The sequence below is a fragment of the Macaca thibetana genome, chromosome 1, assembly GCF_024542745.1.
Source record: "Macaca thibetana thibetana isolate TM-01 chromosome 1, ASM2454274v1, whole genome shotgun sequence".
Classification (NCBI taxonomy): Eukaryota; Metazoa; Chordata; class Mammalia; order Primates; family Cercopithecidae; genus Macaca; species Macaca thibetana.
In genome coordinates this window covers 125,637,587-125,663,648 of record NC_065578.1, presented here as the reverse complement: position 1 = coordinate 125,663,648, position 26,062 = coordinate 125,637,587, and the positions used below count along the sequence as shown (strand labels likewise).

The 26,062-nt window shown below is 38.4% G+C and overlaps 2 protein-coding genes and 1 long non-coding RNA gene across 31 annotated transcripts in view; 1 reads left to right on the top strand and 2 right to left on the bottom strand.

Annotated features, from left to right (window-relative positions):
• Positions 1-26,062, bottom strand: part of S100A1 (S100 calcium binding protein A1) — a 1,186,348-nt gene that overhangs the window by 444,884 nt on the left and 715,402 nt on the right. The gene's annotated exons all lie outside the window — the stretch shown is intronic.
• The window catches only part of S100A8 (S100 calcium binding protein A8), a 675,486-nt gene that overhangs the window by 212,013 nt on the left and 437,411 nt on the right, over positions 1-26,062 (top strand). The window lies entirely within an intron of this gene.
• The window catches only part of LOC126935396 (uncharacterized), a 28,505-nt gene that overhangs the window by 2,108 nt on the left and 335 nt on the right, over positions 1-26,062 (bottom strand). Inside the window, exon 2 of the long non-coding RNA XR_007719241.1 lies at positions 24,270-24,797. This is a non-coding gene — a long non-coding RNA (uncharacterized LOC126935396). The remainder of the gene's footprint in view (positions 1-24,269; positions 24,798-26,062) is intronic.

The window sequence follows — 26,062 nt, the reverse complement described above, 5'->3', positions numbered from 1 at the left end:
GCCCCTATGACTTACAACTTGATAATTACTTCTTCAGGAACATCAGTGTCCCTTGTCATGACCTATCTTATGTGTTAGAATCTGGGAGCATCTGGGTGTCTCATCATCCTCCGACCTAGGTCCCAAAGCTTGATAATCAAATAAGAGAAATACTCGAAGTACAAGAAGAGCAGAGACTGGGAGCTTGAAAGTAGGTTCATCTCAGCTTTACCAAAATCTATGGGATACCCTGGAGCTGCTTTGTTTTCCTCAATGCTACCTTTGATCTCATTGATCTCAAAGTAACTTTTAGGTTTATAACAGTGGTCAGTAATCCTTTTCTGCCAAGGGTCAGATGGTAAACATTTTACACTTAGCAGGCCAGACAATCTCTGTCACAACTTTTCAGTTCTGCTGTTGTAGCACAAAAGCAGTCATAGACAACATATGGGAGTGGCTATGTTCCCGTAGAATTTTATTGTCGTAGTAAACATGTGGCAGACTGGATTTCGGCCACAACCTTTTTGCTGAACCTTTTTTTAAGAGTATCTGACTTTTGGGTCTGTTTTCATCTCACCGCTTTCTGCTTGCCATCTGTCCTACACTCTGTCTTCATTTTCCAGTCTGTTTTGTGCATCTTTTTCCAGTGCTGTTTCTGGACATCTGTCTTTCATTTCTGCATCCTACCCCAACCCGTAACTACACCATCTTCTCATTCTGTCTAGTGGGAGCTGATTGCTGGCCTGAAGGCTTCCTCTTCCACAGAAGTCTCTTCACTCACTGCTTCTCTTCAGGCTGTTCTAGCCTCAGGGATCCACATGGCATGAAGAAGCCCAGAGCAGTGTCCTTTTATTCTGGGCCCAGCTTGGACAGGAGGAAACCAAGTCACCCACTAATTTCTCAGTGTACCAATATCTCACTCAATTCTCTAAAATACACGCCAAACTCTCTCTTTGCACTCCAAGCTTCAGTTTTGCAGCATTGGGGTGAATAACAACATTTCTCTTTCCTCTGTAAGGATTTTGTATGTGCATGTGATGGGTGGGGAAGGGGGATATAAGGTCCCATGCATTTTTCTCAAGTGTACCTGGGTCCTTCAGTGGAGTTGTGTGGCTATGAGGAGACAAGAAGAGAGAAATCCCTAGGTTGAGTTTTTGGAATTGTGGTTTCTTCTAGGATTACAGGACTGGATCCTAATGCACTTCATATTCCATGCAAATGTCTCGTCCTCACATTTTACATAAAGTAAATAAAGTTGCCATCCATGCCACACACACCGTATCTAGCACTGATGTTTTAGGTCAAATGAATGTAAGATCATTTACCCAAAGGCTACTGAGCACCTACTAGGGGCCAGCTCCTGAGAGTGAGGAAGGATGCAGTGATGATAGGCCCAAGGGAAGCTCATGGTCTAGTAGGAGGCACATGTGAGCAAGCAGAGTGAAGAAACAGTGCTATCTGGTAGGTGTTGATCACTATGCAACATGCTTGCTGACTGGCGATTAGGCAGAAGAAGATTCTCCTATAGTGATGCTGTACAGGGGATTTTTCCAGCACCACCCTATGCTCTGAAGTCTGACTTAACCCTCCTCCCTCAGCTTCACACCATCCACAAAGTGTTATTGTATTATCTCCTCCATTCCTTAGCAATGATTGACACACAGGATCTTAGAATACGTTCCATATATCCAAGAGTAGGAGGAGAACCTCTCGCTTCACCACTTTCCCTCCTTTGTGATCCCTGGAGTCTCTTTCATCCCTGGGGCTCCTTTCCTTCATACAGGCCTGCGATCTCAAAGTCCTGGGCATGACTTTTTCCCACGTGGTAGCCCAGAATTTCTTGGGAAGGTCTCAATAGTGTGAGCAGATAAACGAGTGCCTCAAACAGAGTCTAAATCTCCAAAAAATCTGCTTCTCAAATTTTATAAAGAAACCATGTTTAGTGAAAAATGCAATAAGGGTGAATGCATCACCCTGAAAGGACCAATTTGAGAGGAATTCAGGGATAAGAGCAGAGAGTAATATCAAGTGTCAGAGAAAGAAAGACAAGCTGTGGCTGCTGTCTCTGTGTCCTGACCTGCCCCAAATCTTGAAACTGACCGACCAAGACATCCTCTGTCATTCAGTGGGCCACATTTCCCCAACGGCTGCTGCCCAAAGATTGGCTCCAGGAGGAATGAGAGAAGGTGCCCACTGAGGGAAAGAATTGGACACTTGTCAATCTTATGAAAGGCAAAATTGTAGATGTATTTCTTCTTCACTATCACCCAAGACTGTTCTAGAATTTTTTTTTGTGATCCCTCCAAATGGCTTCTTCAAGTGACTCTGATTCTTCCCAAGTCAGGGAGGCTCTTGTGTGGCAGGAAGGTACAAATTGAAATGGAAAGTGATTAAAAGATAAAATGTGATTAGCATCAACCTTTCACCTCCATGGTCAGCCCTGCTTCCAGTGTGTCAGGGGCTCAGGGAGATTTACTGATTTTCCTTTGCAAGTGCCCAGATGGTGCACTGAAGTTAGAATAGTACACGGGAAGCACTCTCCATCAGACCCACATGTATCTTTTTCCATGCTTTGGTCTTCTACTCAAAACCCTGAGAAACATTGCTGATCTTTTTGCAGTAGCCAAATTAGACTTTTCAGTGCAAAGAGGGAGTGTGACACATGTGTTCATAAAAAGTGGCATAAGATACCCTGGATGCAGTAAACTCATGGAATTCCCCATAATTTCTGAGCCTGGTTTGAGTCCAGGATAAAAGGACTCAGGCTGGGGCCCTCCCTGTGCTTTTCTATCTTCAGGGACAGGAGCAGCTCACTGTGTGAGGTGGCCCCGGCTTTCTGGCAGGGTAAATGGAGGCTCCTGGTCTTTCTACTCAAATTCCCTGGTAGGGTACAGCACCCTATGTATTTTGACACTAAATCTGCTTTGTAGATGGATGTAGAGGAGTTGATGTGGGTAAATACTGATTTGGTAAGGAAACGGAAATGAGAAAATACTTACTATTAAAAGGACATTAGAAATTTGGGTGTTGGTTTAAAGATACATAGTGTAAATATTTGTCAAAACTCATTAAACTGTGCACTTAAAACCTGCGCATTTTATTGTAAGAAATTATCTCTTAATTTCAAAAAGAAAATGAGAGATATCATGAGATACAATATTTCACGTAAGAAAATTGGGGTCCAGAGATGTCAGGTCACATGAATGGTTTGTGGCATAATCAGGACCAGAACCTGGCTACCCTCATTGTTGGTCCAGTTCTTCTTGTACTTCATTGATGTCTTTCATCATCCGTGGCTTGAAAATAAACTTAAGACTGCAGAACACAGTGGACTGTAGAATATCCCTGTATTCCTATATCTGACATGGGTAACTTTGAAGGAATTCTTCTTTAGAGCTCTCTTGATTTGGAAATGAGTAGTTTTCAGAACATCCTTCATGGAGGGTATTCTCAGGAAAAGTGGAAAGAGAGATAGGGAAAAGGATGTATTTACATAGGGGTGTGTGCTTTGAGAGCCAACAGAAAGAGAAGGAAGATGCTTTAGAAATTTTCTGCTAAGGACAGGTTCAGTAAGCCTGGGATGACAGAAACCAGCCTTCCTCCCTGGGAGAATCTCTCACCAGCATGGAGAGCACTTGGACTTGCAGCTTCTCCTTGGTCTCTGACTTCCAAGGAAGGGGATCCTGAGGGAGACCGATGTGCACTGGGATGAATCTGTGCTCAGAGTTTCTACCTTTCTGTAATGTGCCTTTAGCATTACAGAATAAGCTTTAGAGTCTTCCCACCAGGGATTGAGGACCATACTCCTTGTCTCTCAAATCCATTTTTTTTTGCCCAAGCATCTTCCTTTACTTTACTTTTCTCTCCTTTTCTGGTTGTGTTGCAGGAAGTCAGGGACCCTGAATGGAGGGACCAGCTGGAGCCACAGCACAGGAACATAAATTGTGAAGATTTCATAGACATTTATCATTTCCCTAATAATACTCTTATAATTTCTTATGCCTGTCTTATTTTAATCTCTTAATCCTGTTATCTTCGTAAGCTGAGGATGTATGTCACCTCAGGACCAATATAATTGTGTTATCTGTACAAATTGATTGTAAAACATGTGTGTTTGAACATTATGAAATCAGTGCACCTTGAAAAAGAACAGAATAACAGTGATTCTCAGGGAACAAGGGAAGACAATCATAAGGTCTGACTTCCTGGGAGATCGGACAGAATACAGCCATATTTTTCTTCTTGCAGAGAGCCTATAAACAGACGTGCGTAGGGAAGATATAGCTAAATTCTTTTCCTAGCAAGAAATAATAATAATTAAGACCCTGGGAAAGGAATGTATTCCTGGGGCGAGGTCTATAAATGGCCGCTCTGGGAATGTCTGTCTTATGTGGTTGAGATAAGGACTGAAATACACCCTGGTCTCCTGCAGTACCCTTAGGCTTATTAGGGTGGGGAAAAAACCCCACCCTGGTAAATTTGAGGTCAGACTGGTTCTCTGCCCTCGAACCCTGTTTTCTGTTGTTTAAGATGTTTATCAAGCCAATACGTGCACAGCTGAACATAGACCCTTATGAGTAGTTCTAAATTTGTCCTTGTCCTGTTTCCTCAGAAGCATGTGATCTTTGTTCTCCTTTTTGCCCTTTGAAGCATGTGATCTTTGTGACCTACTCCCCATTTGTACACCCTCCCCACCAACTTTCTAAAGCCTTAATAAATGGTTTTGTGACTCCGGTGGGCATCACAGTCCTACCAATATGTGATGTCACCCCCGGAGTCCCAGCTGTAAAATTCCTCTTTGTACTCTTTCTCTGTATTTCTCAACTGGCTGACACTTGTGGAAAATAGAAAGAACCTATGTTGAAATATTGGGGGTGGGTTCCCCCAATATGGTTGCCCAGGGTTTCTCTGCTAGTTTCCTAATTTGTCTCATGTGTCAGGTATTTTCATATTCTCTTAACAACTGCAGTGTCCTTCCTCCACTCCAGACTCTTCTGTCCTGCTTCGTCTACTTTGAACTTGATCCCACTGTTAATGTCCCTATTAGAATACTGAGGTCAGGACAGGGAAAGTATCTAACTAGGGCAGGAGACCATGCCTGGTATTTTTACAACTAGGAAAAAGTTGGTATGTCCTCTCAGTAACTCATATTGTGGTTAGATGTTGCCAGTGCTGGATCCCATAGGCTGGTGGTTGTGCCCAAATGACAGGTGGTGCTATGCATTGAATGTGTCACTCCAAAATTTATCTGTTGAAATTCTAACTTCAAGGTGATAGTATTAGGAGGTGGGGCTTTTGAGGGTGATTAGATTGTGGGAGTAGAACCCTCATGAATGGATTGGTGTCCTTATAAAAAAGGCCCAAGGGAGCCTCCTTACCCCACTACCCTGTGAGGACACAGTGAGAAGGCACCTTCTATGAACCAGGAGGAAGTGCCCCCTGCCAACTAGACACTGAATATGATGGCACCTTGATATTGGACTTTCCAGACAAATTTTGTTGTTTATAAGCTTCCCAATATATGGAAGTTTGTTATAGTAGCTTAGACAGACTAAAAGAGATGGGAAGGACTTTTCCTCTGAGGATGTGATGGAGCTCCTGATGATTAATGCAGATTGTGCACCTCTGAAGAAATCTGTCTCCTGTTTCTTGCAGATGTGCTTAAATCTGGAATAATGTTCTATCAGCAGTAACAACAGTGCAATGTCCACTGCCAGCCTCCTCTCCAGGGCTCTAGCCCTATCCTCCCAAGGCCCCTGTGCTCTGCCCTCCAAACTTCCTGTGCCATCTTCTCCATCTCCTGGCCAGTAGAAGAGCCACACTGTGCTATTTCCCCATGTCAATAGGAATACCTGTCAAAGCAGAAGTAATACTCTTTAGAATTATCCTTTCCCAAATGTGGGCATGAATAGCTGGAGCCTCTCCCTTTTTGTTATTTTTCCACAAACAGCCTTGAATCCCAAAGATCCATAAGAAGCTTCAAGATTAACTCATTGAACACAAGGAGAATTGAGTTTTCTGATTTATCAGCTGGTGTTCAAGTGGTTCTTTCCTGTACCTCCAAGAAGACATGAAAGGGTTTGGGAAGATGTGAAAAGTTCTCAGGAATCTCCTTGGAGGATAGACGTGTCTGTCCTTTCCTTTCTACCATAGTCTGCTACAAATTAGGATCAATTTTACACCTTTGGCTACTCTCTTTACTGATGTGATCCCTTAACATTCAACCTTCATCACATAGGTTAGGGAAGGGGCCCTGATGGGAAAGATATCCAGATCTCATGAACCATATCATTTTCTGATAGACTAAAATAATTATCATAGTTTGACAAAAGAATCCCCTTTGAGGTTAACACTGACTGAAGGGTACCTTCTTTGTATCATGCACCTCAAATAAATTGGTAAAACTGTGCCTCTTGCTCCCTTCAATGGGGGTCATTTTAAACTTCTGCCTATGACAAAGGTGCACTTAAAGAAGAGCCATTATGTTATTTTGTTTTTCACTTCTGCTTCCATAATTACCTTTCTCACAATTATAATACAATCCTATCTTTCACCCATGTAAAATTTTACTCTAGTAAATTTCACATGTGTAAAAACCTACTGAATGCTACATCTTGTTGTCCAATGGGATTTTAATGATTGGGAAAGAAATATTCTTCCAATGTGATTTCTAAGTTTTGATTCCCAGGAAAATTGAAGGAATAAAAATCAAGTTTTTAGTTATTTAAAATCAATTGTAAATATCTATATCTGTAATAAATGCTGTGGTGCATCACCCAGATCCTCCGCTTCAGGACTGAAACCCTCATAATTACAACTTCCCAAGAGTTTCTGATGGTTCAAGCTGAGTTCCTTATGGAAATTTCTCTTGGTCAACTGGAACATACTCTTTTGAGGTTAAGCCTCTTTTCAGGAGTAGCCACTTCCAAAGGCCTGTTGAGGCACGAATGCAAAGACCTTACTGTCAGACTTTGCCAAAGGGTCCTCCCAACCACAGAGCTCTCTTTTGCAGTTGTAATAAAGAGGTTTAACTTCTGTCTTTGCCCAATTTTGTCTCTGTCACCCTCTGGCAGGTTTTACCCTGAAAGCACCCCCCAGTATGCTTCTTGCTTGTGATTTTTCCTTTTCAGAGCATGTTTCCTGGTAAATATGACTTAAGATAATCACTATACAAATTTTGGCATAACTTGAGAAGAGTGCGTAGAATTTAGTGCCATTGCTAAGATACAAATCCTTTCATTTTACTTTACCTATCTATGTATAGGTGATGCCTTCCTCATCAGATCCCCTTTGCCAGAACGATGTACCCACCCCCTAGCTGCTATTGAGTATTGGCTGTCAATGGCAAATAGTAGCCCCCTGGTTGATCAGTTCACTGGAGCTGCCTTGCCTGGGAGGCTGCACTTTTTCACTCTTGTTACAGGCCACCCTTTTGTCTTTACACATGACATCTCTATCATGCAGTTTATTGTTTTTACACATCTGTATCTCTATAGTGCAGCTTATTTTCAACAACTTTCTTTTGTGGGTCAGACAAAAGCTAGGCTTTATCTCAGCCCATACGTTTGCTTGACATATACACTTTCTTGTTCTGTTTCTTTCACTATCCCTTACAGTTGTTTGTTTGTTTTTAAATACTTCCTTACTAAATTGTATGTCTTGGCAACCTCACTCATCTCTGCCAGGAAACCCAACTTGAGTAGCCACATAAACAAGGTTCCTTAGTTACTTACATATAAAAAGATGAAAACTATCAACAGATAATATTTTTCTATGATTTTATGAAGTAATTGAAAACAAAAAAGAGACAGCTCGTATAAGTTCATTAAATGTTTCTAATAAAACTTTAAATATAATTATCTATAAAATATAAGTATATTTTATTTGGTAACATGAACAATAATAATTATTAATACTAATAAGTATAATGATGTCTGACTTAGAAGAATTTATAAACACATAACCTTATAACCATAGGGAATGATAGACAAATATTTCAATTCAATGTACTTACACATTCTTATGAAGAGAGTAGTCAATAAATATATTTAAGCGTATGTTACACTAAAAATGTCATAAAGAAGTAAAATGGAAATTCAAGTTGAAGTAGAAGAAAATAATATAAAAATTTCAAATTTAAAAAAGAACTGTGGTCAACCTCTTTCATGAACATAGATAAAAAATTTCTTAAAGACAGCTGGCAAGATGACCGAATAGGAACAACTCTGGTCTGCAACTCCTAGCAGGACCAATGCAGAAGGTGGCTGATTTCTGCATTTCCAACTGAGGTACCTGGTTCATCTCACTGGGACTGGTTAGACATTGGGTGCAGCCCACAGAGGGTGAGCAGAAGCAGAGTGGGGTGTTGCCTCACCCGGGAAGTGCAAAGTGGCGGGGAACTACCTCCCCTAGCCAAGGGAAGCCATGAGGGACTGTGCTACCCAGTCCAGATACTACACTTTCCCCATGGCTTTTGCAACCCACAGACCAGGACATTCCCTTGTGTGCCTACACCATGAGGGTCCTGGGTTTCAAGCACAAAACTAGGTGGCTGTTTGGGCAGACCTCGAGCCAGCTGTAGGAGTTTTTTTTTTTTTTCATATCCCAGTGGCACCTGGAACCCCACTGGGACAGAGCCGTTCACTCCCTTGGAAAGAGGACTGAAGCCAGGGAGCCAAGTGGTCTCAATCAGCAGGTCCCACTCCCACGGAGCCCGGCAAGCTAAGAACCACTGGCTTGAAATTCTTTCTGCCAGCCTGAAGTCAGTCTGGGACAATTGAGCTTGGTGCAGGGAGGGCTGTCTGCCAGTACTGAGACTTGAGTAGGCGGTTTTCCCCTCATAGTGTTAAGGAAGCCAAACTCACCACAGCATGGCAAAGTGGCTGTGGCCAGACTGCCTCTCTAGATTCCTCTTCACTGACTGGGGCATCACTGAAAGAAAGGCAGCAGACCCAGTGAGGGGCTTATTGATAAAACTCCCATCTCCCTGGGACAGAGCACCTGGGGGAGGGGGCGGCTGTGGGTGCAGCTTCAGCAGACTTAAAATTTCCTGCCTGCCAGGTCTGATGAGAGCAGCAGATCTCCCAGCACAGTGTTCAAGCTCTACTAAGGGACAGACTGCCTCCTCAAGTGGATCCCTGCCCCCTGTGCCTCCTGACTGGAAGACATCTCCCAGGAGGGGTCGACAGATACCTCACACAGGAGAGCTCTGGCTCGCATCAGGCAGATACTCCTCTGGGATGAAACTTCCAGAGGAAAGAGTAGGCAGCAATCTTTGCTGTTCTGCAGCTTCCACTGGTGATACCCAGCAAACAAGGTCTGGAGTGGACCTCCAGCAAACTCCAGCAGACCTGCAGAAGAGGGGCCTGACTGTTAGAAAGAAAACTAACAAACAGAGAGCAATCACATCAACATCAACAAAGAGGACACACACTCAAAAACCCCATCAAAAGGGCATCAGCATTAAAGATCAAAGGTGGATAAATCCATGAAGATGAGGAAAAACCAGCACAAAAATGATGAAAATTCCAAAAACAAGAATGCCTCTTCTCCTCCAAATGATCACAACTCCTCTCCAACAAGGGCATAAAATTGGACGGAGAATGAGTTTGACGAATTGACAGAAGTAGGCTTGAGAAGGTCGGTAATAACAAACTCCTCTGAGCTAAAGGAGCATGTTCTAACCCTATGCAAGGAAACTTGATAGAAGGTTACAGGAATTGCTAACTAGAATAACCAGTTTAGAGAAGAAGATAAATGACCTGATGGAGCTGAAAAACACAGCATGAGAACTTCGTGAAGCGTACACAAGTATCAATAGCCAAATCAATCAAGGGGAAGAAAGGATATCAGAGACTGAAGATCAACTTAATGAAATAAAGCATAAAGACAAGATTAGAGAAAAAAGAATGAAAAGGAAAAAACAAAGCCTCCAAGAAATATGGGACTATGTGAAAAGACCAAACCTAGGATTGATTGGTGTGTGTGAAAGTGATGGGGAGAAGGGAGCCAAATTGGAAAACACACTTAAGGATGTTATCCAGGAGAACTTCCCCAACTTAGCAAGTCAGGCCAACATTTAAATTTGGGAAATACAGAGAACACCTCTAAGATTCTCCTTGAGAAGAGCAACCTCAAGACACATAATTGTCAGATTCTCCAAGGTTGAAATGAAAAAAAAAAAAAAAAAAAAGAATGTTAAGGGCAGCCAGAGAGAAAGGTCAGGTTACCTACAAAGAGAAGCCCATCAGACTAACAGCGTATCTCTCTGCAGAAACCCTGCAAGCCAGAAGAGAGTGGGGGCCAATATGCAACATTCTTAAATAAAAGAATTTTCAACCCAGAATTTCATATCGAGCCAAACTAAGTTTCATAAGTGAAGGAGAAATAAAATCCTTTACAGACAAGCAAATGCTGAGTGGTTTTGTCACCACCAGACCTACCTTACGAGAGCTCCTGAAGGAAGCACTAAATATGGAAAGGAAAAAATGGTACCAGCCACTACAAAAACATACCAAAATATAAAGACCAACGACACTATGAAGAAACTGCATTAACTAATGTGCAAAATAACCAGCTAGCATCATGATGACAGGATCAAATTCACACATAACAATATTAACCTTAAATGTAGATGGGCTAAATGTCCCAATTACAAGACACAGTCTGACAAATTGGATAAAGAGTCAAGACCCATTGGTGTGTTGTATTCGGAGACCCATCTCATTTGGAAAGACACACATAGGCTCAAAATAAAGGGATGTTGCAAATGGAAAAAAAAGAGCAGGGATTGCAATCCTAGTCTCTGATAAAACAGACTTTAAACCAACAGAGATCGAAAAAGACAAAGAGGGGCATTACATAATGGTAAAGGGATCAATGCAATAAGAAGAGCTAACTATCCTAAATATATCTGCACCCAATACAGGAACACCCAGATTCATAAAGCAAGTTCTTAGAGATGCACGAAGAGACTTAAACTCCCACACAATAGTAGTGGGAAACTTTAATATTAGACACTGTCAATATTAGACAGATGAATGAGACAGAAAATTAACGATATTCAGGACTTGAACTCAGCTCTGGACCAAGCAGACCTAATAGACATCTACAGAACTCTTCACCCAAAATCAACAGAGTGTACATTCTTCTCACCACCACATAGCACTCATTCTAAAATTGGCCACGTAATTGGAAGTAAAACACTCCTCAGCAAATGCAAAAGAATCGAAATTATAACAAACACCCTCTCAGACCACAGTGCAATCAAATTAAAAGGTAGGATTGAGAAATGCACTCAAATCCAAACAACTACACGGAAACTGAAAAACCTACTCCTGAATGATTACTGGGTAAATAACGAAATTAAGGCAGAAATAAATAAGTTCTTTGAAACCAATGAGAACAAAGGTACAATGTACCAGAATCTCTGGGACACAGCTAAAACAGCATGAAGAGGGAAATTTATAGCATTAAATGCCCACATCAGAAAGCAGAAAAGGTCTAAAACTGACACCCTAACATGATAGCTAAAAGAACTAGAGAAGCAAGCGCAAATTCAAAAGCTAGTAGAAGATAAGCAATAACCAAGATCTGACAGAACTGAAGGAGATAGAGACATGAAAAACCCTTCAAAAAACAACAAATCCAGGAGGTGATTTTTTGAGAAGATTAACAAAATAGATAGACTGCTAGCCAGAGTAACAAAGAAGAAAACAGAGAAGAATCAAATAGACACAATAAAAAATTATAAAGGGGGATATCACCACTGATCCCACAGAAATACAAACTACTATCAGAGAATACTATAAACACCTCTATGTAAATAAACTAGAAAATCTAGAAGAAATGGATGCATTCCTGGACACATACACACTCCCAAGTCTAAACCAGGAAGAAGTCGAACCCCTGAGTAGACCAATAACAAGTTCTGAAATTGAGGCAATAATTAATAGCCTACCAACCGAAAAAAAAAAAAAAGCCCAGGACCAGAAGGATTCACAGTCAAATTCTACCAGAGGTACAAAGAGGAGCTGGTACCATTCCTTCTGAAATGATTCCAAACAATGGAAAAGGGGGAATCCTCCCTAACTCATTTTATGAGGCCAGCATCATCCTGATACCAAAACCTGGCAGAGACACAACAAAAAAAGAAAATTTCAGGCCAATATCCCTGATGAACATTGATGTGAAAATCCTCAATAAAATACTGGCAAACTGAATCCAGCAGCACATCAAAGAGCTTATCCACCATGATCAGGTCAGCTTCATCCCTGGGATGCAAGGCTGGTTCAACATATGCAAATCAATAAATGTAATCCATCACGTAAACAGAACCAATGATTAAAAACTACATGATTATCTCAATAGATGCAGAAAAGGCCTTCAATAAAATTCAATATCGCTTCATGCTGAAAACACTTAATAAACTAGGTATTGATGGGATGTATCTCAAAATAATAAGAGCTATTTATGACAAACCCACAGCGAATATCATACTGAATGTGCAAAAACTGGAAGCATTACCTTTGAAAACCTGCACAAGACAGGTATGCCCTCTCTCACCACACCTATTCAAGATAGTATTGGAAGTTCTGGCCAGGGCAATCACGCAAGAGAAAGAAATCAAGTGTATTCATACAGGAAGAGGGGAAGTCAAATTGTCTCTGTTCACAGATGACATGACTGTATATTGAGAAAACCTCATCATCTCAGCCCAAAAACTCCTTAAGCTGATAAGCAACTTCAGCAAAGTCTCAGGACACAAAATCAATGTGTAAAAATCACAAGCATTCCTATACACCAATAACAGATGAACAGACAGCCAAATCGTTAGTGAACTTCCATTCAAAATTGCTACAAAGAAAATAAAATACCTAGGAATACAACTTACAAGGGAGGTGAAGGACCTCTTCAAGGAGAACTAGAAACCACTGCTCAACAAAATAAAAGAGGATAACCACAAACCACTGCTCAAGGAAATTAGAGAGGACACAAACAACTGGAAAAAATTCCATGCTCATGGATAGGAACAATCAATATAGTGAAAATGGCCATACTGCCTAAAGTAATTTAGAGATTCAATGCTATTCCCATCAAGCTACCATTGACTTTCTTCACTGAATTAGAAAAAAGTACTTTAAATTTCATATGGAACCAAAAAAGAGCCCACATAGCCAAGATAATCCTAAGCAAAAAGAATAAAGCTGGAGGCATCATGCTACCTGACTTCAAACTATACTACAAGGTTACAGCAACCAAAACAGCATGGTACTGGTGCCAAAACAGATATATAGACCAATGGAACAGAACAGAGGCCTCAGAAATAATTCCACACATCTTCAACTATCTGATCTTCGACAAACGTGACAAAAACCAGCAATAGGGAAGGAATTCCCTATTTAATAAAAGGTGCTGGAAAACTTTCTAACTATATGCAGAAAACTGAAACTGGACCCCTTCCTTACACACCTTATACAAAAATTAACTCAAGATGGATTAAAGACTTAAATGTTAGACCTAAAACCATAAAAACCCTAGAAGAAAACCTAGGCAATACCATTCAGGAGATAGGCATGTGCAAAGACTTCATGACTAAAACACCAAAAGCAATTGCAACGAAAGCCAAAATTGGTAAATTGGATCTAATTAAACTAAAGAGTTTCTGCATAGCAAAAGAAAATATCATCAAAGTGAACAGGCAACCTATAGAATGGGAGAAAATTTCTTCAATCTAGCCATCTGACAAAGGTCTAATATCCAGAATCTACAAGGAACTTAAACAAATTTACAAGAAAAAACAAACAACCCCAAGAAAAAGTGGACAAAGGATATGAACAGACACTTCTTAAAACAAGACATATATGCGGCCAACAAACATATGAAAAAAAGCCCATCATCACTGGCCATTAGAGAAATGGAGATCAAAGCCACAATGAGATACCATCTCACTCCAGTTAGAATGGTGATCATTAAAAAGTCAGGGGCCAGGTGCGGTGGCTCGCGTCTGTAATCCCAGCACTTTGGGAGGCTGAGGTGGGTGGATCACCTGAGATTGGGAGTTCAAGACCTGCCTGACCAGCATGCAGAAACCCTGTCTCTACTGAAAATACAAAATTAGCTGGGCATGGTGGCACATGCCTGTAATCCCAGCTACTTGGGATTACATGCATGCACCACCACACATTATTTAAAGAATCACTTGAACCCAGGAGGCAGAGGTTGCAATGAGCCAAGATCACATCATTGCACTCCAGCCCAGGCAACAAGAGGGAGACTCTGTCTCAAAAAAAAAAAAAAAAAAAAAAAAAAAAAAAAAAAAAAAAATCAGGAAACAACAGATGCTGGAGAGGATGTGGAGATACAGGAAAACTTTTACACTGTTGATGGGAGTGTAAATTAGCTCAGCTGTTGTGGAAGACAATGCGACAATTCCTCAAAGATCTCTAACCAGAAATACCATTTGACCCAGCAATCCCATTACTGGGTATATACCCAAAGGATTATAAATCATTCTACTACAAAGACATGTGCACATGTATGTTTATTGTAGAGACATGTGCACATGTATGTTTATTGTAGCACTATTCATAATAGCAAAGACTTGGAAACAACCCAAATGCCCATCAATGATAGACTGGATAAAGAAAATGTGGCACATATACACCATGGAATACTGTGCAACCATAAAAAGAATGAGTTCATGTCCTTTGCACGGACATGGATGAAGCTGGAAATCATCATTCTCAGAAAACTAACACAGGAACCGAAAACCAAATACCTCATGTTCTCACTTATAAGTGGAAGTTGAACAATGAGAACACATGGACAGAGGGAGGGGAGCATCACACACCAGGGCCTGTCAGGGGTGGTGAAGTACAAGGGGAGGGAGAGCATTAGGACAAATACCCAATGCATGTGGGGCTTAAAATCTAGATGATGGGTTGGTGGATGCAGCAAACCACCATGGCAAATGTATACCTATGTAACAAATCTGCATGTTCTGCAGATGTATCTCAGAACTTTAAGTATAAAAATAAAAAAAATGACAAAAACCATGATAACTTTTGCATCAACCTAATAAAAATTTCTTAAACAAAATGTAAGTAAATCAATTAAGCGAGGTACAACAAAGGATGATATATAACAACAAAGTTGATTAGATTTCAGGAATGCAAGGTTAGTTTAATATTTGGAAAGACATCTTTGAAATTCACTACATTAATAGAAAATGGTAATTATATACAAATCCCAGCAGATTCAGGAAAAGTTCTTGATAAAATTCAACAACAACTCATGATAATTCTGATTATACTAGAAATAGAAGAGAATTTCCTTAAAGGAGTAACTGTAAAAATATGTAACAAACTTTATTATTAATGGTAAAATCTTGAATGCTTACCCTAGAGATTGGAATGAGACAAGGATATTCATTATCTTCATTTCTATTTAGAATTCTATAGGAGATTCTAGATGGAATCACAAGCCATGAAAAAAAAAAATGCCTGAAGATTGAAAGAGAAGAATACAATTGTCTTTATTTAAATAATACATAATTATGTTAAGTCAAAAGAAAAAAACTGTAAACTTTGAAACCTAAAAAGTCAATTTATCATTGGAAATAAAATCAATGTATAAAAGTTAACTGCATTTCTTTGTATCAACATCAAAATTTAAATTTAAAAAGTTATAAAGTTTATGATGTCATAAACTATCCAAATATATGAATATATTTAGTAAAGATGTGCAAAACCTTTAAAGTCTGTAGAACATTATTGAGAGAAATGAAAGAAGATTTAAATGAAATAAAAATATCACATGTTCTTAGTTTGAAGACTCAATAGTAAAATATGTTATGCCCAAATTACCCTATAGATTCAATGTGTATGAATTATAGTGCTGTTATTTTTGGTAGAATTTGTCCAGCTTATTTAAAAATCCAATGTTAAAATTAGCTTGTATTTATTTTATATTTATTCTGACATAATTTTGTTGGTAGTACTTGACAAGCTTATTTTAAAATGTATTTGGAGAGACAACTAACAATAGCCAAGAGGTTCTTAGACAATAACAAAGTTACAGAATTTCAACTACTGGATGTAAATGCTACAGTAATTAAAACAGCATGTTGCTGGTGTAAGGATAGACCAATGGAATAGAATAGAGACTCCAGGAACAGACTCACACATATACTATTGCTTGATATATGAGAAGGATGACTACATGGCAGTAGAGCCTTTTGGATAAATGGTGCCTGGGTCAACTGGATATTCCTATATTCCTATGGAATAAAAAAATATAACTTCCCCCTACCTTACATCATAAACAAAAATTAGTTCCAGGTGGATTACAGATCTAAATTTGAACAGTAAAACAACAGAACTTTAAAAAATAACCCACAGACCAATAATGAGTAACCAATAACGAGTAACAAGATTGAATCAGTAATAAAAGTCTCTCAGCAAAGAAAAGACAAGGACATGATGGCTTCACTGCTGAATTCTACCAAACTTAGAAAGAACTAATACCAATTCTCCTCAAATTATTCCAAAAACTAGAAGAGGAGGGAATTCTACCTAACTCATTGTATGAAGCCAGCATTATTTGGATATCAAAATCAGACAAGGACACAACAACAAAAAAGAAAACTATAGGTCAATATTCCTGATGTACATAGATGCAAAAATCTTCAACAGAATACTAGGCAAACCAATTCCAACAGCACTTCACAAAGATAACACACCATAATCAAGTGAGATTTATTCCAGGGATGACAGGATAGTTCAACATATGGAAGTCAATAAATGTGATATACCACATAAACAGAATGAAGGAAAAATAACATGATCCTCTCAATAGATGCAGAAAAGACAGTTGACAAAATTCAACATCCTTTTATGATAAAACTCTCAACAAATTACATATAGAAGAAACGTACCTCAACAAAATAAAGGCCATACACAAGCCCATTGCTAACATAACATTGAATGGGGAAAAGTTTAAAGTCTTCCGCTAAGAACTGGAATTAGGCAAGGAAGGCCACTTTCACTATGCATATTTAACATAGTACTAGAAGTTCCAGCCAGAGTAATCAGGCCAGAGAAAGAAATAAAAAGCATCTAAATTGGTAAAGAGTAAGTCAAATTGTCCCTCTTCACAGATGACCTGATCTTCTATCTACCAAAACCCAAAGACTCCATCAAAATCCTCTTAGATCTATAAAACAAGTTCAGTAAAGTGGCAGGACAAAAAATCAACATACAAAAATCAGTAGCAGTTCTACACACCAATTACAAACTATCTGGAAAAGAAATCAAGAAAGCAATCTCATTTACAATAGCTACAAAAATAGCTAGAAATAAATTTAACCAAAGAGGGGAAAGACCTTTACCAGGAAAACTACGAAACACTGATGAAAGAAATTGAAAAGGATACAAACAAGTGGAAAGAGATTCAATGCTTATGCATTGGAAAAATTAATATTGTTAAAATAACCATACTACCCAAAGCAATCTATACATTCATGTGATCTCTATCAAAATATCCATGTCATCTTTTTACAGAAATAGAAAAAACCAATTTGTATGGAACCAAAAATGAGCCTGAATAAACAAAGGAATGCTGAGCAAAAAAGACAAAACTGGAGGCATCACTGTAGGCTGTTTGTTTTGCTATAAAGGAATACCTGAGACTGGGTAATTTCTAAGGAAAAGAGGTTTATTTTGGCTCACAGTTCTGCAGGCTGTACACAAAACACAGTGCTGGCACCTGCTTCTGGTGAGGCCCTCAGGAAGCTTACAATCAATCGTGGCAGAAGGTGATGGGGATCTAGTTTGTCACATAGTGAGAGAGGTAGCAAGAGAGAAAGAGGGGATGAGGTGTCACACTTTTTTACAACCAGATTTTACATGAACTCACAGAATGAGAACTCACTTTTTACCATGGAGAGGGCACCAAGCCATTCATGAGGGATCTGTCTCCATGATCCAAACACCTCCCATCAGGCCCACCTCCAACACTGGAGGTCACATTTCAACATGAGATGTGGAGGAGACAAAACATCCAAACCATATCAATCACACTACCTGACTTCAAAACATATTACAAAGCTATAGTAACCAAAACGGCATGATATAGGATTAACACAGACACATAAACCAATGGAACAAAATAAAGAACTCCCAAATAAACTCATGTATTTAGGGCTAATTGACTTTTGATGAAGGTACCAAGAACATACACCGAGAAAAGGACACCCTCTTCAATAGATAATCCAGGGAAAACAGGATATCCATATGTAGAAGAATGAAACTAGACTCCTATCTCTCATGGTATACAAAAGTCAACTCGAAATGGATTAAAGATATTAAATGCAAGACCCTAAACTATATAACTGCTAGAAGAAAATAGAGGAAATACTCCAGAACATTGGTCTACTTGAGGATTTTATGGTTAAGGACTCAAAAGCACAGGCAAATAGGCAAATAGTATTACATTAAACTAAAAAGCTTCTGCACAGCAAAGGCAGTTATCAACAAAGTTAAGAGATAACCTGTTGAATGGGAGAAAATATTTGCAAAACATTTATCCAACAAGAGACTAATATCCAGGGTATACAGGAACTCAAACAACAGCAAAAAAACACAAACAATCCTGTTAAAAAGTGGACAAAGGATCTAAACAGACATTTCTAAAAAGAAGACATACAAATGGCCAACAAGTATATGAAAAATTGCTCAACATCACTAATTCTCAGGCAAATGCAAACTAAAACCACAGTGATATATCATCTCACTCCAGTCAGAATGGCTATTTTGAAAAAGAGGAAAAATAACAGATGCTTGACAGGATGAGGAGAGTTCTCATACACCATTGGTGGGTATGCAAATTAATACAGCCATTATGGGTAACAATATGGAGATTTCTCAAATAACTAAAAATAGAACTACCATGTGATCCAGCAATCCCACTACTAAGTATTTATTCAAAGGAAAGAAAACCAGTGTATCAAAAGGATTTATGCATCCTAATGTTTACTGCTGCACTATCACAATAGCAAAGATATGGAATTAACCTAAGAGTCCATCAACAGATGAATGCACAAAGAAAATATTTCATATATATATATATATATATATATATATATATATATATATATGGAATACTACTCAGCCACAAAAATAAGGAAATCATATTATTTGCAGCAACATGGATGAAACTGGATGGAGGTCATTATGTTAAATAGAATATGCCAGACACAGAAGGACAATGATCACATCTTCCGTCATATGTGGAAGCTAAAAACGGTGATTTCATGAAGGTAGAGAATAGAATGATAGTTACCAGAGGGTGGAAAAGGGGTGTATGTGCATAGGGTTGTGGGGAAAAAGAGAGGTTGGTTAATGGGTACAAACATATAGTTAAATAGAATAAATAAGTTCTAATGATTAATAGTAGAGTGAGGTGAGTATAGTTAATGAGAATGTGTTGTATCTTTCAAAATATCTGGAAGTGAGGAACTGAAATCTCCTCAACACAGATAAACGATAAATGCTCATGGTGATGGATATTCTAAATACTGTGACTTGATCATTATATGTTCTATGCGTGTAACCAAATGTCACATGTACCCCATAAATATGTATATTATGTACCTATAGAAAATAAAAATATATTACACATCCAAAAACAAAATTCTAAACTCTGGGAGAATGTCTTCAGATCTTGTCAATAGGAAAGATTCCTTAGTCAGGTAATAAAAAGCATACCAATAAGGTGGAAAAATGACAAATTGGATGTCATTAAAATTAAAAATTTCTGATTATCAAAAATACCACCAAGACTGCAAAATGTCAAGCCACAGGGATGGAGAAGCTTTATGTAATACCTACATTTAACAAAGGGCTTGTTCCCAGAACACATATACATATGTATTCCTACTTACAGATCAACAACAACAACAACAACAACAACAAAAACAATAAATGAGCAAATAGAAAAATGTCTGAACAACTCAGACAGGCAATTCATGAAAGGGCATTTCCATATTTCTGATAAACATATGATAAAGAATTTAATCTCATCATTCATAAGAGAAATGCAAATTCAAATCACAACATGTTATCTCCACATAGTCACCAAAATGGCTAACAAGAAAAAAGATAGACAATACCAAGTTTGGTCAGAGTGTGGAGCAATTGAAACTTTCATACACTGCTGATAGGAATAATAGATGGTAGAAAGAATTTGGAAAAGTTAACAGTATTCACTAGAGCTAAGCATATCCCTATCCTCTGACCCAGTCATTATATTCCTAAGTATGTACCTAACAGAAGTGTGTACATATAGTCACAAAAGGACAAGTACGTGAATATTCAAATTAATGCTATTTTTAAAATTTCAAAATTGAAAGCTACTAAAATGCCTTTTAGCAATCAAATGGATGCATAAATGGTGGTATATTCTCATAGAGAAATACTATACAGCAATGAGAATGAACAATCTATACATGCCAGAGATATCACAAACACAATTTTGAGAAAAAAAATCCAGGTACCAAAGAGTTCATACTATATAATTCCCTTTATGTACAGTTCACAACATGAAGAACAAATGTATGGTGTTGGATGCCAGGAAAAAGGTAATGTTTAGGGGCTGGTAGTGACTGGGACTGCTTCTGAGGACCTGCTTCCCAGGTGGACTGCTTCTGAGATGCTGGTAATACGTTATTTCTTCATCTGTGCATTGGTTGCATGTTTGTTTAGCTTATGAAGCTTTATTGAGATGTATACCTGTAGTTGGTGAGCTTTTATGAATTTATACTTCAATTTTAGTCAGTTAAAAGGTTACTTTAAAGGGAAGGAAGTCACCAGAATGCCAATATTCCTGCAACGTAATGAACAAGGAAAGAAAGATATGATGAAGTCAGCATAAGAGTCAGTGCCACAGCATGAAGTGCTTTGTAGGACAGTAAGGACTTCAGATTTTTCTCTAGCTACAATGGCAAGATATTCGATCATTTCAATCAGGGAGGACACAATCTTCTCTATATTTTATATGATTGCTGTGGTTGTTCTGATATGGGATTGCTGTGGCACAAGATAGGAATAAGGAGACAAGATAGAAATCAGGACACAAGATAGGAAACTTCTGCAGTGGTTCAGGTGAGGATGATGGTGGCTCTAATTAGGGTAAGAACATTGAAGATAATGAGAAGATGAGAAGTGATAATAAACTTAAGGCAGAACTTGGGATCTAGGAAGTAGTATGTGGGAGGTGAGGAAAGGGGAATAAGAGATGAATCCTAGGTCTTAAAAATTATTATTATGACTACTATCATTACTTTAAAAATTATTATCCTTATTTAGTTTGTGGCTTGAGTACCTTCACACACACGATGATGTTATATATTTAAAAATGAATAGAAACCATTTCACAAATGATAGGTGTGACATTTTTAAATTTAAAATGAGAGGATATTATAAACAACTTCATATTGAATTCTACAACTTAGATGAAAAGCACAAATTCCTTGAAAATAAAAAACTAACACATAAATGAAAATTTGACAGCCCTGTGACGTCTTTTGATGTGTCAGCTTGGCTGCGTGACAGTCCCTAGTTACTCAATCAAATACTAATCTAGGTGTTGCTGTGAAGGTAGAGTAATTAAAGTCCATTATGAATTGACTTTAAGTAAGGGAGAAAATCCCAGTTTATATAGGCTGGTCTGATTCAATCAGTTGAAAGGCTTTAAAAGCCGAGCTGAAGCTTCCCTGAAGAAATTCTATGTGTGGATTACAGCTTTAGCCCATGACAGAGTTCCAGCAAACCCTCCTGATGTCCTGACCTCTGGATTTTAGACTTGCCTAGCTGCCTTTGCAATCATGTAAATTGAGTCCTTGTGGTAAACCTCTGAAGTACAGTTCTAACTGGTTCTGTTCCTCTCATTGTACCCTGACTGAGACAATCTCTAATTATTACAGAATTAAAACCCATAGTTTAAAACCTTCCCATTTAGAGCGCCCCAGGTCCGAAAGGATTAACTGGTGAATTATATCACACACTTAAGAAATAAAAATTTCAATCATACATAATTTCTTTCATAAAACAGAGAAAGAGGGAATATTCACCAAGTCTTTTACAGGTTAATGTAGCCCTGATATTCAAATTTGACAAAGATGTTAAATGAAAAGAAAGTTACAGATCGGTATTCCTCAGGAGCATAGAAGCAAAAATCCTTAAGAAAATATCAGTAAATTGAGTCTAGCAATGTATTAAGAGGATTTGTCATAGAATGCAAGGTTTATTTAATATTATCAGTGTAATTCACCAAATTAACTGAATAAAGGAAAAAATTATATTGTCTCAATAGATGTAGAGAAAGCATTTGACAAAATTCAACACGCATTGAGGATAAAACTCTCTGCAAACTAGGAATAGAAAGGAATTTTCTCTATGTGATGAAGGTCATCTATGAAAAACCTATGGCTAACATTATATTAATTGTGAAATATTTTTCCCCTAGTATCAGAAACAAAGCAAGTATATCCCAATTTACTACTTCTATTCTAACATTTCCTGGAAGTTCCAGCCAGAGCAATAAGGTGAGAAAACTAAGTACAAGCATGGATTGGAAAGAAGAAGCACAAATATCTTTACTCTCAAATGGCATAATTGCCCATGTAGAAATTCCTAAGAAACTTATAGAAATAAATATTGGAACTAATATGTAACTTTATCAAGGCCACAGAATACAAGGTCAATATATAGAAATCAATTATATTTCTATATACCATCACCACACAATTGGAAATAAAATTTAGAAATAACTTTATGAGAGCATAAGAAGATAAAATGTTAGCAACATATTTAACAAGAATTTGTAAGATTGCTACACTGAAAATTAGAAAACAATCTTGAGAAAAACTAGACAGGACCCAAATAAATGAAGAGATATATGTTCACGTATTGGATAACACACTATTTTAAATGTATCAGTCCTCTTAAATTGATCTATTTATTCCTTGCAATCCTAAAATAAAATCCCAGTTGGCTTTTTTTTTTTGAGAAACTAATGGACCAAATTTAAAATTTATATGGAAATTCAAAAAATCTAAAAAGTTTAAACAATAGTGGAAAATAACAAAATTGTAGGTCTCATAGCATCTGGTTTCAATACGTACAATCAAGGTTCATCGGTCAAGAATGTGTGGTTCTGGTGTATGAATACACACATAGATAAATGAAAAACATAAAGAACTCAGAAATAGACCCACATTTATGTCCGAGTGAAAATGTGTAAATGACCAAAACGCGTGTGAAATACTTAATCATGTTATCAGTCAGCGAAATGAAGTTAAAAAGCCCCATGAGATATTATTTCAGACCCACGAAAATGGCTAATATTAAAATTAATGACAAAGCAAGTGTGGCAAGGAGATGGAGCCCCTTGAACTCTCATACAGTGCTAGTATGAAAGCAAGGTGGCACAATCAATGTAGAAAACAATTTGGTGGTTTCTTATAAAGTTAAACATACAACTATGCTATGACCAAGAAGCTCCACCCCTAAATATTCATTTAAGAGAAATAACATGTCCACAAAAGACTTGTACGTAAATATTCATAACAACTTTGTTCATATAGCCTCAAGTTGTAATAACCTAAATGTCCATCTGCAGGTAAATCAATAAATTATGGAAAATTCATACAATGAAATACTGCCTAACATTAAGAAAACTAAAGAAACTATTAAAAAAGCAGGAATTTAATGTGTATCAAGATGCTATGTTTAGAAAATAAGCCAAACACAGCAGAGTACGTTCTGTATGATTCTATATATATAAATCATATTAAAACGTGCTTAACAACATTATTAGTCAGGGAAATGCAGAATAAGGAAAACTAACCTATGGCAAGGAATCTGAACAGTGCCTTTGGGAGGGGATTAACTAACTGCAAGGGGGCATTGGAAATATTCTAGATCCCCCTTGCACTCAGAGGTTCCAGGGGCTGTTATGATGGGATTATGGTTTCTATTCACTTCTCTCATTGTTCTCAGTTCTTTGTTGAGATAAAATTACACTACCAGAAATCCACATACTTGAATTATCTTACTCACATTAGCCTTAAGGAGATAATGCATTATTGCTGTGCTTTTTCACTTTTACTGACATGGACTGCAAGAATTGGCTATATGAAATCTAAGTCTGCTTTCACCTCACCTCTTGGTGAATGCCTTCTCTGTGAGTCCCAGGAGTGCTAGAAAAAGTAGCCTTTGTCACACCCATACAGACATGGTGTGTTTTCTCCTCCAAGACTGTTCTTCCAGGTAAGGGAAAACTGTTGTTAGTACCTGTACAGTTGCCAAAGTGGAATTTTCTTTGAAAGTCAGAAGTTAGTTTTCAGGAATTGAAGTGAATCAAAATTGTTGGGGAAAGACTTTTATTGTTGGTTCCAGACCAGTTTTATCTGGGATAAAATTTTCCAAGTCAGTTTTCTTCATGCCACTGGGATCTTCTGAGGACAAGAGCACCTTGGACAGGTGGGGGTAGGAGGTAACTAAAACTGACAAGCAGACATGGACAATGGATAAATACATGTGTGAGTAACAAACACGAGTGCATAAAGGAAGTTCCAGCAAAAAGAAATCCAAAGTCCATGTGTTCCAGCTGCTGAACTGAGGTCTAGAAATGTAAAATAACTTGTCTAGGGTTACATAGCCAATACTAGGACCAGTTAGCGGGTTGACAGTGCCCTATTCCTTCCCTGGCACTATCAGATCTCACCTCCCCTTGCTTGCATGGCCAAGGCTTCATTTCTAGGAGGAAAGAGAAATGAATCGGATTGTAAAAATCATTCAACAATTTTTTTGTTTTTTTTTGAGATGGAGTCTTGCTCTGTCGCCCAGGCTGGAGTGCAGTGGCGCGATCTCAGCTCACTGCAGCCTCTGCTTCCCGGGTTCCAGCAATTCTCCAGCCTCAGCCTCCTGGGTAGCTGGGATTACAGGCATGCAACACCACATCCAGCTAATTTTTGTATTTTTAGTAGAGACGGAGTTTCACCACCCTCAGGTGACCCACCCGCCTTGGCCTCCCAAAGTGTTGGGATACAGGCGTGAGCCACCACACCTGGCCAAGAAATATTTATTGAGGCCTCATATGTCTTAGGAACTGTGAGGTGCTGGGCCTATAGCAGTGGTGAATAACACATGGAATTTAAATTCAGCAAGGATAGCAGACATTAAACAAAACAAATGGTTACCTTGATAATTACTTAAGTATAATGGTTACATGTGTCATGAAGGAGTTGTTCAGATTTATAAAAAGCATAAAACAGAGGGAACTAACCTCATCTGAAAGAATCTATGAGAGTTAGCCTGAACCTTGTATGGAACATGAAAGTCCATCAGGGAGAGTTCCTGGCTGAGACAGCAGCATGTGTGAAGGCTGGGAGGGAAGAAGGAACCTGGCACATATCGGGAGTAGAGAGACCAGGGCCTGTTAAGCCAAGCCCAGGGAGAGGAGCCTTGTGTGGACTGGACTTATGGGAACAGCCAAACAATTAGAACCTTACTGGTCAATGTTAAAGAGTTCAACTATTTTTTCTAAGTGTAACAGGAAGCCATTGAAGGAAGGACAGCGGGCAGGATAACACAATTGCCTTTGTATTTTTTAAAGACCATTTTGGCAGTGTGGTGTTTAGCTTGTAGAGGATTGCGAGTTGAAGACCAGTCAAGAGGTTCTTACGGTTAGTCTGAGTGAGAGATGATGGTACCTGGATGAAGGTAGCAACAGTGAAATGGAGAAAAGTAAATGGAAGATATAGAGGAGATATCAGGTGGAATTGTTAAGCTCACAATATCAGCTCTGATCATTCTAACAATTCCCCAGGTCTGGGACCCATAATAACATCTTAACAGTCAACATTATAGCACAATTAAGAAATATAGTTACATCTACCTTACTCTAGGGTACAGCCTACTGCCTGAGGTGTTAAGTATTTCTTTTCTTTTCTTTTCTTTTTTTTTTTTTTTAAGCCCAGCATCCATCCAGGTCATTTTCAGCTAGCACAACTGTATGCCCT